The 15,559-nt window shown below is 34.3% G+C and overlaps 1 protein-coding gene across 1 annotated transcript in view; it reads left to right on the top strand.

Moving 5' to 3' along the window:
- The window catches only part of LOC147836097 (uncharacterized), a 158,513-nt gene extending 147,446 nt beyond the window's left edge, over positions 1-11,067 (top strand). Inside the window, exon 7 of the transcript XR_015496148.1 lies at positions 6,638-11,067. The gene's annotated coding sequence lies outside the window, so the exon portion shown is untranslated. The remainder of the gene's footprint in view (positions 1-6,637) is intronic.
- Positions 11,068-15,559: the final 4,492 nt, after the last annotated feature.

Below are 15,559 nucleotides of genomic sequence, written 5' to 3'. Positions count from 1 at the left end.
AAATAAGCTGGTTCTCCCTGCACATTGTTCCCACTTGCGTGTCTGCTTCTCCTGCATTAATGTTACATCGGAAAAGCAACAGTCAATGACAGAGACAGACACAGATAAAGCAAAAATCCAGTTCATTAGTCGAAAACACCAAGTAAGTTTAATTGATGTATCTTTGGCGGAGTTTATTCAAGCCTTTCTGAAATGATGAGTCACAAATGCTGTTACAAAGTTTGCAATGCACACCCACACACAAGTTAAACTTCGTTAAACACCTTCTTGAGACAAATGTGACAGGGTACAAGTTAATATACACTGTTAAATGAAAATCCATTATACTATTGTACAAGATAAAATATATTTTTTACGTCCACGAACCGGGACTCCTGCTGTATGTTTGAAGCATCCTTGTACTTTGAGTGGATATGAATTACATAGGGATTTTACTCTCTTTTTTTATTACAAACATGCATCGTTTCAAACTTGTAAAACTCATGCTTGAGGTGCAGCTGATCGTGAGGAGTTAGACTAGATCTTTTAATCTTTGCAAATCCAGTCTTGATAGGATATCAGGATATGATTATATGTGTTACTTTGAAGACATGTTAAAGATCCAGTGAAATTACAATAACATTTTTTGATATTAGAATGTTTTAAGAATAGTCATAAGCTACTGTGTTATAAAACATGACACATTTTGTGTTGAGAAGATATAAAACTGCTATAAACATCTAAAGCTTGCAGTTTGTCACTTAAAAACTAAATGCTATTAACTGTTTTTTAAAGGGGAGGAGCTACTCTGTCTCACCCTCTTTTCATGTTTCAGCTGAAATTAGTCAAACAGCGAATACAAAATGCACATTTGAAAGCACTTCACCGGAACTTTATTATGCTCATATCTGTCATTTATGTGTGCAGGGAAAATAACACCTACATCACATTGAGTTAGGCCTCAAAGTCCTTTGGATTTGGATCTTATTTTAACTTCAGGAAATGCACAAAAGAGACTTATTGTCTTTATATCACTCCAAAATGACTGTGGACACAATATCCCCACACAGGTCTTTCTAAACAGCTTTTAACATTATTATTTTTTCTTTCTTTTTATAGGCCCCCAGGAAAGACATTAGGATGACATTCTCTATCTATCTATCTATTTATTTATCTATCTATCTATCTATCTATCTATCTATCTATCTATCTATCTATCTATCTATCTATCTATCTATCTATCTATCTATCTATCTATCTATCCATCTATCCATCTATCCATCTATCTATCCATCCATCCATCCATCTATCCATCTATCTATCTATCTATCTATCTATCTATCTATCTATCTATCTATCTATCTATCTATCTATCTATCTAAAATTAATGAAGGTACAATTACTTTGAACAAAAGGGATGTATTAAACACAACAGATAATGTTTTTGTTCAATTAAACTTTGCACTTTATCAAAGCATTCTGAAAAAATAACAAGTGTAAAAAAAAAAACCCTGATGCATAAGAAATGTTTCTTGATGACCAAATCGGCACAATTTGAAGATCTCTAAAGGATTAAAAAATTACCATTTTAAAACTCCAGCCTTCACATGAATAAATGACTCTGAAATACTTGTATATTTCAATACAAACATCTTAAACTATAAAAATATATCAGAATACTACTGCACTCTATGTTTGATGGCAGTTACCCAGTCTTGGTTAGCATCAGAGACTTGCCTAATCCACCCCTCTCTCCAAAACAAACAAACAAAAAAAAATTAAAAAATAAACCCCAAAAAACAATCTTAACCTATTAAACATCAGTGCTTTTAAAATCAGCATAAAGGACGTACTAACTCAGATGTCTTTGAATACTCCTTTTTTTCCGAGATAAAACTGAAAAAATGCAGAAGTCCATTGAAAAAAACACATTGGAAAGCAGACCACAGCGCTCAGATGAATTAGTCTCAGTTTTTTTCCCCAGCTGGCCGGATAAAATCCTTGTGCGCATTTCAGTCCCGCAATCGGCATTTCTCACACACAACTCCAGGGTGCCGGGGAATGGCTTGACTGACAGGGGCTTTCAATCACAGCTTGTATGTTTCTCTCCTGTAGGCCTGATGGGAAACACAGGCTCGGCGATCAGAGACAGCATCCTACGGTGTGCCCTGTACTAATACCATATTCATATCATTTATTCCATCTCACGGACGGAGTCACACACACCTAAAAATGTCCCTTTATCGAAATGAAACCGAGGCTAACTGGTAATGTATGCCAACAGAACCTTAGGGGACGCGTTCTCGTTGGACTTCTGGCACGGAGGAAGTGATATATAACAACATGATATATGAACCTTCAGTGATTATTATTCAAATGCCCATTATCACCACGAACAGTGAATAATCCCTATTGAGCATGTACATGTATACACTCAGTTTAGTTTCATTTGCATTGTGAGGCTGCATTAGCATACAATGCCCTGTAGTGTATCTGTTTCTGTGGGTCGTGGATTAGCACGCGGTGCACTTTTATCAGCAGTTCAAGCTAGTGCTCAGTTTTTCTTCTTTACTTTTTTGCTCTTTTTTTCCTTTTTCTGTTTTTTTCTCTCTTTTTTTGTACATGAATGCGCAAGGCAACGTGATACATATGTTGATTTGTAGGAACAGAGACTTGCAACCGAGCTCTGTGCCTTGCATTTATTTATTTTTTTTTCAAACATGCTGGCCACTGCACATTTCAGATAGGCCCAGCCTTGGGATATTCATCCTTGAGAACACAAAGATATGCCATACTAGTTTTCTTTGGCTATGAAACGCTGAGGTAAATTACAATCACTGTTGACTTAAGGGAGATACATGACTTGTTATTTTAAGTCTCAATTTATTTTAGACTTGTAAATGATAAGACAAACATTTTTGAGAATTTTAATGGTACAGTATATTTAGGGTTTTAAATTAACTTTTTAATAGTCGTTTAGGTCATTCTATATAGACAAAATTAGCTTTAAAAATGAAAAATCATTAATTACTCAGCCTCATGTTGTTCAAAATGCTTAAAAGATATTTGTGTTCATCTTTGGAACGAATGTAAGTGAAATCCGAGAGCTCTCTGGCCCTCCATAGACATCAATTTAGTTCAATCCAATTCAAGTTTATTTGTAGTGCTTTTCACAATAATCATCATTATGCAAATTATTACATTACAATCAAAATCAGAACGAGTTAAATTGTTGAGTATACGTGAACAGTACAGCGGTCAAGCTGTACAGTAAAAAGTGTTATCTATTGACCTTATTCTTCAGTAAGTAATGTGCTTGTTTTTGCGATTGTTTTAGAACTTCAGATTCAGTTTCCTATGGGAGAAATGACTAAGAATAATAGTCATTACCTTGGAATTATAAGGTTTCATCTGCGTTCTGAATGATTTTTGAGATTTTGAGCTTCAAAGATTATACATTCCATAGCAAACAGTATGTGTGTAACATTTTTTTTTTTAAATAAAGTCTTAAAATGTTAACAACTTATATAAAAAAACATCCCATAATGTACATAATTTGTCATTTAATATGAATATGTCAATAACTAAATTTTGACAAAATTGTCAGATGGAACTATATGACTATACAGACAAAGCAGACTAATATAATGTGAAAATATCAGTTTGCAACATCAAGAAGCATAACAAGCTGTTTTTAACATCTAAAAATGAATGGAAGTGAATGAGACCAGAAGCTAAACAGATTCAAATGGCTGCAAATGGCTGAAGTGATCTGAATAATTAAGAACAATGTTTGTGTTGCGTAAGATTTTGTGCTGTTCCTGAAGTGCAGGGTTGGCCTCAACCCTTCAAATCCTCTTGATTTTGTTAGAAAATATGTGAAGTTTATTTATAAACTAGTTTAGAGAGAGGGTCACATGTTTATGGTTGACCATGGCTAGCCTGGACCTGTATTAGCTATAACTTGATTCTCCAATGTTTCTTGTCACTATAAATAACCATAGTCTACCTAGCATCTTTGTCTTGAAGAATCCCCCCTTCCTCTCACATTCATTCCACCTCTTCCTAGATTGGGTGCTATTGCCTCACAACAAAAAGATCACTAGTTCTAATCCTTACTAGGCCAGTTGACGTTTCTGTGCAGAGTTTATATGTTCTCTCTGTGCTCACGTGGGTTTTCCCTGGGTTCCCTGGTTTCCTTCCACTGACCAAAGACATGGGTCATGAGTAAATTCACTAAACCAAATTGACACCATAGTCAAGTTCTTAACCAACAGTAATTTTCCTCATAAAACTATTCATCTTTAGCCACAATTAAGCGGGGGACTTCTCAAGATCTACCTGAACTCAATCCACCCTCTCGGTCTACAAACGCGAGAGAGCCTAGGGCTTAAGGATCTTTTGAGCTCAGGGCACTCTCCCAAGACACAGCATGCCAAACAAACTTATAATCAATCATCAGCTAATTGTGAACTCTTAAAATAATACCATATTATATATATATGTATATATATATATATATATATATATATATATATATGCAATCCAAATATTGTTTGACTGGACATATACAGAAATCTCTGTGATTTATCTTACCATTTTAACAACATTTATGTATTTAAAAAATGTTTAATGTAACATGCTAAAGTTTAGCAGACAGGCTGTCAATTCAAAAAATATGTTGGTGTATAAATTCACTGAAACCTCTCCTTCATTGATATTCATAAAAAAAATCAAACCATTCTTACTACTGTGTAAACATTTCTGATAATAATATGCACCAAAACTACCTTGTCATTGTAACACTTTTAGTCTCCCAGCAAAAATTCCAGTGCCTTTTGAGTCAGTATGATGGTAAATATTATACATGAGTATGTTTGCTATTGACACAATTCGACACTTTTTGCTCAGTATTGAAGGACATGCATTGTATAGGAGGATGAGTTAGAAAAAAGGGCCTATTAATTGGCTTCTGAGACTGACTGCAGTGGAAAGTTAACCAGGCACACACAGGACAGGAAGTGTTGTCCATTGAACAAATTTAAGGAATGCATCACACTGTTTTCATATTCTCAATTTCAACAAGTCAGTCCAAACCAGTGGATCATTTTACAGACAAAAGTTCAGTTAAAGAATGAACAAAGTGTCAATAATTTTGATAAAGGTATTTCAAACAACAGCACAAATGTGAAAGGTCAATCTATATTACTTTATATATTTTTTTGGGTTTCAAGAAATGCGACATTTGACCTTTTGTGCCGCCTACTTCACACTTTATTCTGCTTATGTTTAAGTCTCCCCATAGAAAAGTGCACTGAATTGAAATGATTGTATGCAAAGTTCTAGAACATAATAGAGTTACTTACCACAACAGTCTATATTCATTCACATTTGGTGGGTTGGCGGGTGTTAATTTCAAACACTGAGTATATTGAGGATAAATCTGCCTTTCTGCAGTGTGTGGACATACAAAAACACGCGCGATCACAAAAACACACACGGTCTGTGGGTGGAGGCGGTGTGTGTGTCCAGCTAGAGATGAGACACAGACGCTCGCTGGACACAATGTGGGCGGTGACTGATGACCAAACCCTAGCAGAGGATCAACTCGCCATGGGACTCAATAAACTGCACGAGGACTTGGGGGCATAGGCCACCTGAACCTGTGCCAATTTGTGTGTGCGTGCATGTGCGTTTGAGCTTGCTAGCAGAACCAAAGCCCTTATCACATAAATAATACACTGCCGACACATGTTCATCACTTTGAGGGTGATGACCTTTGCTCTCAGAGCAGCTCCACTATTGGAACATGCGAGGTTAAAGGCCTGCTGGGGAATCCAGTAATCGCTGGTGTGGTTTTTGATACAGGAGGGTCAAAATGTGTTCATCTGAATATGTGCTTTAACCTTTCACAGCATGCACAATATGTAACTAAGCACTTACATGTGAAAGGAAAAGTCTCCTAGATGGATGGAAAACATTTAAAGTGCTTTTCAATTCAAAGCTCAGTGGCTCATTCCTGTTATGCAGGACATTTTGAACTCCAAAGGGTCAAATGTGCTTATGTTGGAAATTTAATAAGTATTTATATTGAAATATGTCTTTTTAAATATGTTCAGATAATACTACAGTATGTGTTTCAGAGATATACTTCTGGGTATCCTTTGAATTGTTATTCTATTTTAGAATATACTTTGATTTATTTTCATATTTTACACACTTAGCCATCCTTTTCCATAATTATGAGGTAAACAAAAAGGTTTGGTGGAATGCAAATACAAATTGTATTTAGTATTTTACAGAAATCCTCTCCCACTAGTCTTTGTGCACAGCAACTTACCAAGAAATAGCACACACATACAATGCATTTGCTTTCCTCTGTGACACTTTTTGGGAGATTTTTAGACGTTGCTTTTCATGTTTATTAATCTTGATTTACCAGGATGAATTTCTGGGTTAGTCGTTGTGAACTGTGGCAATAATAGAGTTTAGTTGTGCACAAAGACATAGAGTCAAGATTAAATAATACACTTTTTTTTCCCTCACAGAAGCCTACTGTATAAATTGCTGCACATTTACTGTAAAATACATGTTATGCATGGGTTCATTTAACGACATTTGAATATTTTTAATGATTTATTTTGATTCTCTGTTGTAGTCTAGAAGATAGACGAGTAAACAGTATTGGAACAACACTAGGGTGAGTAAATAATTAAATTCTCATTTTTGGGTGAACTTACCATTTACACTAATTTCAATGATCGTTTTAGGGGGGAAAAAAGTGCCTTTGATGACCTTTCTGTAAAAATGTACTATAAATGGCCGACATTGCACTTACAAACAACATTCCGCCTACACTTAGAGCATACTCACACTAGGGATAGTTGCCTAGAACCGTGCTGAAGCGTGTTTGTCCTCCCTCACCCCTCCTCCGACGACCTGCACTCACACTGTATTTTATCTTCCGAGCCTGAATAAGCTTATGTCATTGATTATGTGATGGTTTTGTTTAGCAGGAAGAGAAGCGTCTTTTGTTATATTGTTTATGTGGTTTGGGATGTAGCAAGACATCAAATATCTTGTTGAACAGATCCACAATTTGTGACGCTCATAAATTATCATAAAAGTCCTTGAGCTGCAGGTATTAGGAGGTTTGCTGAAGGTGCAGCTGACTAAGAATGATTAATAAATCCATATAAAACAGTCTCTTAACCTCCAAAGGCTTAAGTGGCCATATATGTGGACAGTACATTTTAGCTCTTAAGTTGCTATTTAAAATACTTTGAGTGTTTTATATTTTGTTACAGACAGACAGTGTCAACCTGCAACTGTTTTACAGAACATGAAATGTCCCAAACACTATGTTTAACTGTCCAAAATGGGGGGAAAATGTTGTTTTTACTCTCTGATAGTCAACGCAAGTAAAAAAACAAAATAATCTATGCTATATATGCATTTAAAAACAGTCAGGAAAAAAAAGTGTTTTATGTAAATTCGAACCACGAGTCCATAGACATAATTTTTCGCTAAAAGTACATCATATTAAAAGATGATACTTAGGTTTTATTGTAATTAGGTTTTAATAAGCCCAAACAGCAAAGAGAAATAAAGAAAATTCATGTAAAAATCACCTTGTGCCTTAAGAGGTTAGTGACGTCGTGTCTTCAGTTTTAGGCTCAGGTTTGTACTCATACTACAATCGTACCTTGCCAAAGCTCAGCCGAACCATACACCTCTTTCAACCATGCCAGGGCCAGCCAACTGAACAGTGCCTGGGCCCATTCCGAGCACTCACACTTGTCAAACAAACCAGAAAACGTATAGGCTATAGTAGACCCTAACTTTTCTCAAGTCCTTGATCTCTATTAATGTTATTTATGTGTTGTTGTTTTTGTTATTAGTTATAGGTGAGCTATAAGCAAGTTTGCTATAATAAAAGTCACAACTGAAGCTAAATATTGTGATGCAAACATCAACATATGATAGAGTCAGTTGATACTATAACAATATAAAGTTTTATTTATACTTTAAAAAACATTGTCAATATTACCCCAATTTACACACATCTCTGAAAACAAACAACTAAATGCTGTATAACGCATGCCAAACCAGTAGTTGGCAATGTCACTGTGTGAAGAAACGCCATGTGCTCTGCACATACAGTCCGGTAGTGCAAGTTCTACACATGTTTTTATGTTATAATAGTTTACACGGAGATAGTGACCATGTCATATCAAACTCATTTTAAAAAGTTAGCATTTTAGATCCCCAAAGTTATATTGGTAACACTTTATTTTCATGGTACATTTGCATGTTAGTAGACCTTGCTCCTTCAAAGCTAGCTCCTTCAACAGCCCTTTAACTGACTATAAGAAACTTTGCAAGTACATGTCAACGTACAGTACACTAACCCGATCCCCAACCTAACAGTCTACAGTACTTATAATCTAATGAGAATTAGTTGGCATGTAGATACAAAGCAACTTATTTCAGCCAACAGTCCATCAAAATAAAGTGTGATCATTATATTTTTGATTAAATGAATACAAATGCATATTATTAGTTTTTAGTTGAACAAAGTGCTGTTTAAGTTATCCATAGTTTGCAATTCATGCATACACTGTTTTGACCGTATTTCTTGTACAGTAGTTTTGTATAATCTTTAATTATATTTTGATGCATAATATTTTAAAGTAGAATCAATCAACAACTAGCATTAAATATTTTTTTTATAATTATTAGTGCTTTTTTCAACAAGGCAGAAATGGCATTTGCATGCTTAATTCCCAGTTAACTTAATTGTGATTGCTGCGACAAAAGAAACAAAATAATATTGTTTAAATCTTTATGAGCTTTATCTACTTTAATAAAACATATATAATGGGATATGAAAGTGTACTCCACAAAAGCAATGACCCAACAAATTGAACTGTTTTCCTTTATTATAATAATACTCAAAAGTTGATAACTCCTCAGCAATCTCATCACCATTCCCTTCTATAAATACCAAAGGTCTTGCAACTCTGTGTTCTGTGTTAAGTACTCCCATCAACCACAAACACATTTGAGCTATGATAGCTGAAATATTACACCGGCATATTACATCAATGCTGTGGTGCTAACACAGAATATCTATAGCTTTTTAAGCGAAAGGCTAGCTTACTCACAGCTTTGACAGATCGAGAGTAAATCAGAAGGTCGGTGACTGCAGGTATTTTTTATTTTTTTAAATCTAATTCCAGGGCCTTGAAACAACTTGCTTATTTTCGTCTCAGTTTTGGCTCGCCGCTAAAATAAAACATTGAGCGATGAATGCGCTGACAGGTCATTGTGTGTCAAACTGTCACTCTGTAATGGGTACATCTTTCAGCTGCAGAGCTGATGGCAGGCGGAGAGAGAAACCGAGAGGAAGAGGTGGAGATGCAGAGCGACAGAGAAACAGACGCAAAGCAGAGAAACAAAAAAGAGTTACTGTAAAGAAAAGAAATAAACGAGTGCAAAAGAGAAACTTTCTTTCTTCCCAGTTCACAATGCATCTTTTCTGTGACCAAACACTTGTCATGTGGTGCAGGGAGAAGTTGAATAAATTTTTAATGATGCTGGGTACAAGTGGCGCTTTGAAAATCTGCTGCACCTATTTTTTTTTTCTTCGTTAGCCAAGGCTCGCTAATGCATCAGAAACGCTAGCAGCGTGTCCTGAGGAAAAGCGCTATAATTGTGTTGTTCTAATATCACGCCTCCCCCTAATGTTCTCCCGGTAATCAAGCTGGCTTTTATTTATTTATATATTTATTTATTTAGGTTTGCGTTTTAATATATTCTCTTATTGCATCATATCTCATACAAATCTTGTCAATTACGATCGCTTGTGGATGACAGTCCAAATAATTATACACATTGCCTTAAATTCTCTTTGTGAGCTTGGTTAATCAAGCCTTGAATGAATGATTGCGCTGTTTATATAAATTCTGTCTGTTCGCTCTCAAGTCCCTCATGCCAGTTTTCACCTCTCATTTTCAAACCTAATAAGAAAAGCGAATACATTAAGCTCTAGTCAGAGGCTCCTGATGCAATCAAACTAAATGTATTCACAGCTAAAATCTGGAATACAAAGCTCGGAGGCCGTGTTGATAATGCCGCCCCATCTTCTCTTACTCCAAAGCGAACGAGTCTGTTTTTGTTTGCAGAACTCGACAGAAATTGAAACGAGTGCTGGAAAAAAAAAAAAAAAAACAGAAGAGGGAAGGAGACAAGTAATATTTTCAGGCCTTATAAGTCTGAGTTTATGGGCCTTTTATTTGAATAAATGAATTGGAAGCATTTGATGTGATTGAAAGGAGCTTAGTATTCAAATAGGTGGCCTTAGGCCTTGCTGTGCGCCTCTCACTCCAAATCTCTTTAATGCCTGTGAACCCGGCTCCACCATATGCCGAGCGTTGTTTGGGCTGGTGCGGGAAAGCGAGGGAAGCTGTTACAGCCGATCCATGCATTATTTATCAAGAGATATTAACTACTTCAGCTCTGTTATTAAAACAAGAGGGTCTGGCCTTGAATAGCGAAGACGAATGTTAACAATTCTTGCAATTGAATTCAACAGCCTTCCCTACTCGGCGCTTTAGAAAAACTGCAAACGCTGTGCATGTTTTACTAGTTCACTCTGATCTTGTTGCCGTGTTTTAAGCAGGACCCGTTTCATCTGTCAGCTGAAATAGCTCATTTATTTTTACTGTACTTTAGAGCGATTAACATTTTGGGTAGGGTAAGTTCATATATCTCTACATATATAGCGTTATTATAATTTTTAGATTATAGGCAGAACCACCATCCATCTCTGTCAAACAACATGTGGAGTTATTTAAAAAAAAAAAAGTTTGTTTTCATTACTAAATCAACAGCTTTTTTGAGATAATTACCACCAACATTAATTGTAATAAGTGTTTCATTGATATTGTGGAATACTCTCAGAAATAAAGGAACAATAGTGGTCACTGTGGTGGTAAATTCTGGTACCCAACCCAAAGTATGCATATCAGTACTGTATAGAAATACAACACCTTAGTACTAGATTGATTATTTATTCATTAGATTAAATAAAAAAATATATAATAAATCCAATTAAATTAAATGAATGAATGAATAAATAAAATGAAAACAAGAATAAAAAATAAACAAATAAATAAATGCAATTAAATAAATAAAATTAAATAAAAATTAAATACACTTATAAAATAAATGAAGTGAAAATAAGAATAAAAAAATAATAAAAATAAATAAATACATAAATAAATAAATAAATAAATAAATAAATAAATAAATAAATAAATAAATAAATAAATAAATAAATTAATAAATGAATGAATGAATGAATGAATGAATGAATGAATAAATAAATAAATAAAATAAATAATAAAAAATAATAATAATAGTTAAATTAAAATACATTTGTCACACATTCTGTTAACTGAGTTTATCTTAAACCAGTAATGTATGAACAGAAAATGGCAAAGTCAGGGAAGCCAAGAGACTGAGCGAGCTCCTAGATGGATGATAAAGCATTTAAGGGAATTATTGAATTTATTTTGCTAACTGAGCGCAACCAATTTTGGCCAGAGTGCAAGCTACAGACTCTTGTGTGGTGGGAATGAGGAACCCTTGACCCATGTGGTCAAAAAGGTCAAGCTATTCCAAAGCCTCAGAGATGTTAGACCATCCCTCACCTCTCGTCCATGTGAAACAAATCCAGCACCAATCACATCTCGCAGGTGTGTGTGTGTGTGTGTGTGTGTGTGTGAGCTTAAATCTCAACCTCTAGCCCTTAGGTAAGAAGGGCGCTAGGTGGAAAATTCGGCCAGGCCCAGCGAGTCTTGCTGCCCATAGAGAATGAATGGCTTTAGCGCTGCACCCAGACAGAAAAATCAATGCCTCATATGAGGAGACTGCGGGGGTTAGGCTCCCATGTTCATGTCAACAAGGCTATTGGTTTTCTTAATACTCCAAAGTTGGCGTTTCCCTTGCTGCGGGAGGGCCGATGCGGTGACTTGTGTGGTCAAAGCTTAACAAAGGGATTCTGCCTCCAACCTCCAACACTCAAATGCTGAGTCTGGCAGGGGCAAGGCAGAATTAATTTTACAGCGTGGCACATGGCCATTAGTTTCAGTCCTGTATGTTTGTGTTTGCAGCGCTGAGTTGAACCACAGTGGATGAGCAAGAACTGGACTGACAGTGCCTCCAAAGGGCTTGTTTCGTTAACTCGGCTTTGTGCTGCTTTAGTATTAAGAGCTGGTTGGTGGTTTTAGTTTCTAGAGTGAGGGAGAACAAAACCTCATTGACACATTTCTCAAGTCTTAACAGTTGTGTGGCAATTAAAATGAGTTACACATAGGTACGTAGAGGACTATATATCAGCTGCAAAAAATGCTCATTAAAACACTAAATATTAATATTTGTTTCTACTTACGTCTTGATGATACTGTATATACAGTGCTTAATTTGTAAATTCCCAGAACTGATCAGGGTAACAGGTCAAGCAAATTAGCAGAGGAGGGAGAGGTGTCGGGGTGAAGTGAAGAGAGTTTGGGAGTCGCAGAAGAAATTGAAGAGCGAGGCGGGGTGGGGTGTGGCGGGAATGCGTGTGTGGAGGGGTATCAGTAAAATGAGGTTCTGGTAAAATGAGGTTAACCATTTACATTACCTTTTGTTTGGATAATGTTTAATTAATAGTAATAATAATAATAATAATAATAATAATAATAATAATAATAATAATAATAATAATAATAAATAATCTATAAATAAATTTAATTACTATATATATATATATATATATATATATATATATATATATATATATATATATATATATATATATATATATATATATATATATATATATATATATATATATATTAATAATTTAATTTACGTAATTTATTTTGGTACATCTACACATCATACATACATAGAAACAGACAAACAAACAAACTATTCTTCTTGCAAAAATCTATGTTATCCACACAAAATAGTGCACATTTTTAACCTTTCTTAAAAAATAAAATCATATAAACAGAGATTGCATGTTTTTCTAATTTTTTTCAATTTCCCCTTTTCATAAATAAATAAATAAATAAACAATAAAAAAACAAACAAATAAATAATAAATAAATGAATAAATAAATACATAAATAAATAATTTAAAAAAAATTATTAATTAATGAAATTAAATGAAATAAAAGTTATCTGGTAAATATATATGGGGTCAATATATCCCCACAGATCAATTGTAGTAGTGTGCCAAGTTTTCTTTGTTGAGCTGTTGCTTTCTGGTAGAGTCTTTATTCGCTATTCTGACAGAAACAACAAAACAGGCAAATCTTACACAGGCAGTAGCAGATTAAAGCCTTACATGATCCGACATTGATGGAGAGGAAGAGCTTACAACTTCTAGACTGCACCTGGAGATCTCTGAACATTCAGTGGATATATATTATTAAGTTGTTGTGGAGTAATGTGTATTGATTAGCATACGTTAACTCTGTTCTGATGTTATTTTTGTATTAATAATTATTATTTTGCAGATAAACAGTAATACACTAAAGCACATTTATGCACAGTCCTTACAGAAAACATAAAAACGTTCTTCCCCTAGAACGTTTTCGGGATACACCTAATAGCTCGGTTGGATGAATAAAGCTGAAAAAACAAGATTTGTTTAAGAGGTCTTTTTTTTTTTTTTTTTGCCAAAATTCTCTTTTTTTTTATTGCCTGAAAGATGCATTTAATGACGGATTAAAAGACAAATTCATGCATATATTTTTAAACTTACTTGCAGCTTTTAGTGACTAATTGAATGATTCATATTGTGTCTAAGTAATGAATAGTGTAATCATTCTCACAGTATTCAGCAAGAACACAATACACTGATCTAAAGATTTGTACTTTTTTTTACAATTGAAAACTGTTCTTTTAAATATCAAACCATGATAATAATGAAAAAATATCTTAAAAAAGTCACTTGACACTGAATACAAATGGCAATAACAAAGAAATACATCATATGTTAAATTATACTGAAATTGAAAGTGTTTACGCTTATTATATTTCACTAAATCACTGTTTTGAAGTCATTTATATCAAACAAGTTCAAGTTCAAAACATTATAAACCAACTTAACTACTCCAAACATTTGAATGATAGAGTTTGTATTGTACTTAACAACTCACTTCACATTTTATCAGTAACAGCACACAAGTTAAGTAAGACCTAAACTGGAATTTGCCTTGCATACTGTATATCCTCTTTGAATCATCACTTTACAAGCAACATAAATATAGTTTACATAACATTTTGAGCTTTCACAAACACAAAAAATGTACATCCAAATTTTCTTGCAGTTACATACATTTCACCAAATGCATGGACCATTCTTAAGCCAGCCAGAAAACCTCAGGTGAAAAGTTGGTGCATGGCTGCATCTTCAATTTCATTAGGGTTGTTTTAAAAGCAATGATAATGTAACACTTTTATAATCAGAACACTGTTTATAATCATAATATAGTCTGCTAAATAGACCTAAGCATTCATTTAGTTGCTCAACCGTAAAACGAGATGAAAGCTGTTTAAATTTAAGTGCCATAGGGGGAAGCAGCTGAACACCGAGCACTGCTTATACCTCTATAGAAAATACTGTTTTCATATTTTAAAACCGTGGCATGGGACAATGTGTTTTGATGCAGTGCTTCTTGTCTGGTGTGTGCCCCCTTTTAAATTTGATTTCAGTCAAACAACATTACTGATTTGGAACAAGGGTGAACACTGTGATTATAGAACGAAATTAACTGGAAATACCCAGGCTGGCCTATTAAAATACACAGTAACCTTCATATGGTCAATTCTCATTTGCAACATTCAGCAAGAAATTACATAAAACACACTACATAATTCCATGCATTCAATTTAAAACAAAACATGAGTAGTGTGATGATGTTAGTCATTTAACGTGCATGTCACAACAGCAGTGTCTTTATATGTTGAATAAATTCATTCATTCATTCATTCATTCATTCATATTGGCTATTATTTTAACATTGAAGATTTACGTTGATGCAGATCAGCATTTTTATGCAGAGAACCAAATCAAATCTGTAGTGACTGGATTGTATGATTAAAGTTTAGTCATAGATTCCAGTGTAACTGAAATTAAAAATATAGCTACGTTTAATGTATCAACATCAAAACCATTCAACTCTGAAAACCTAAAAATAGAAAAATACAGTGAAAAATATTCTTAAAACTTTTAGATATCTTTAACGAGGCTCTTGCATACTGTTTAAAACCAGCATATTATGAAAACAGACAGTTTTTTTGTCTTCTTCCTTCATACTGTATACATAGTTGAGATCAGCATTATTACCCCCCCCCTGTTTATTTTTTTCAGCACATTACTAAACATAATAGTTTTAATAACTCAGTTCTAATAACTGATTAATTTTATCTTATATGCTCTAAGAACTTTCATAGCCAATCAAACATGGCCTGGGGTATGCATATTATTGATTCTATGAGGAATCATCACAGTCAATGA

This window comes from Danio rerio, chromosome 7 (assembly GCF_052040795.2).
Source record: "Danio rerio strain M-AB ecotype USA chromosome 7, GRCz13ab, whole genome shotgun sequence".
NCBI lineage: Eukaryota > Metazoa > Chordata > Actinopteri > Cypriniformes > Danionidae > Danio > Danio rerio.
Note: the sequence above shows the minus strand (reverse complement) of the source record. Positions and strands in the feature narration are given on the sequence as shown.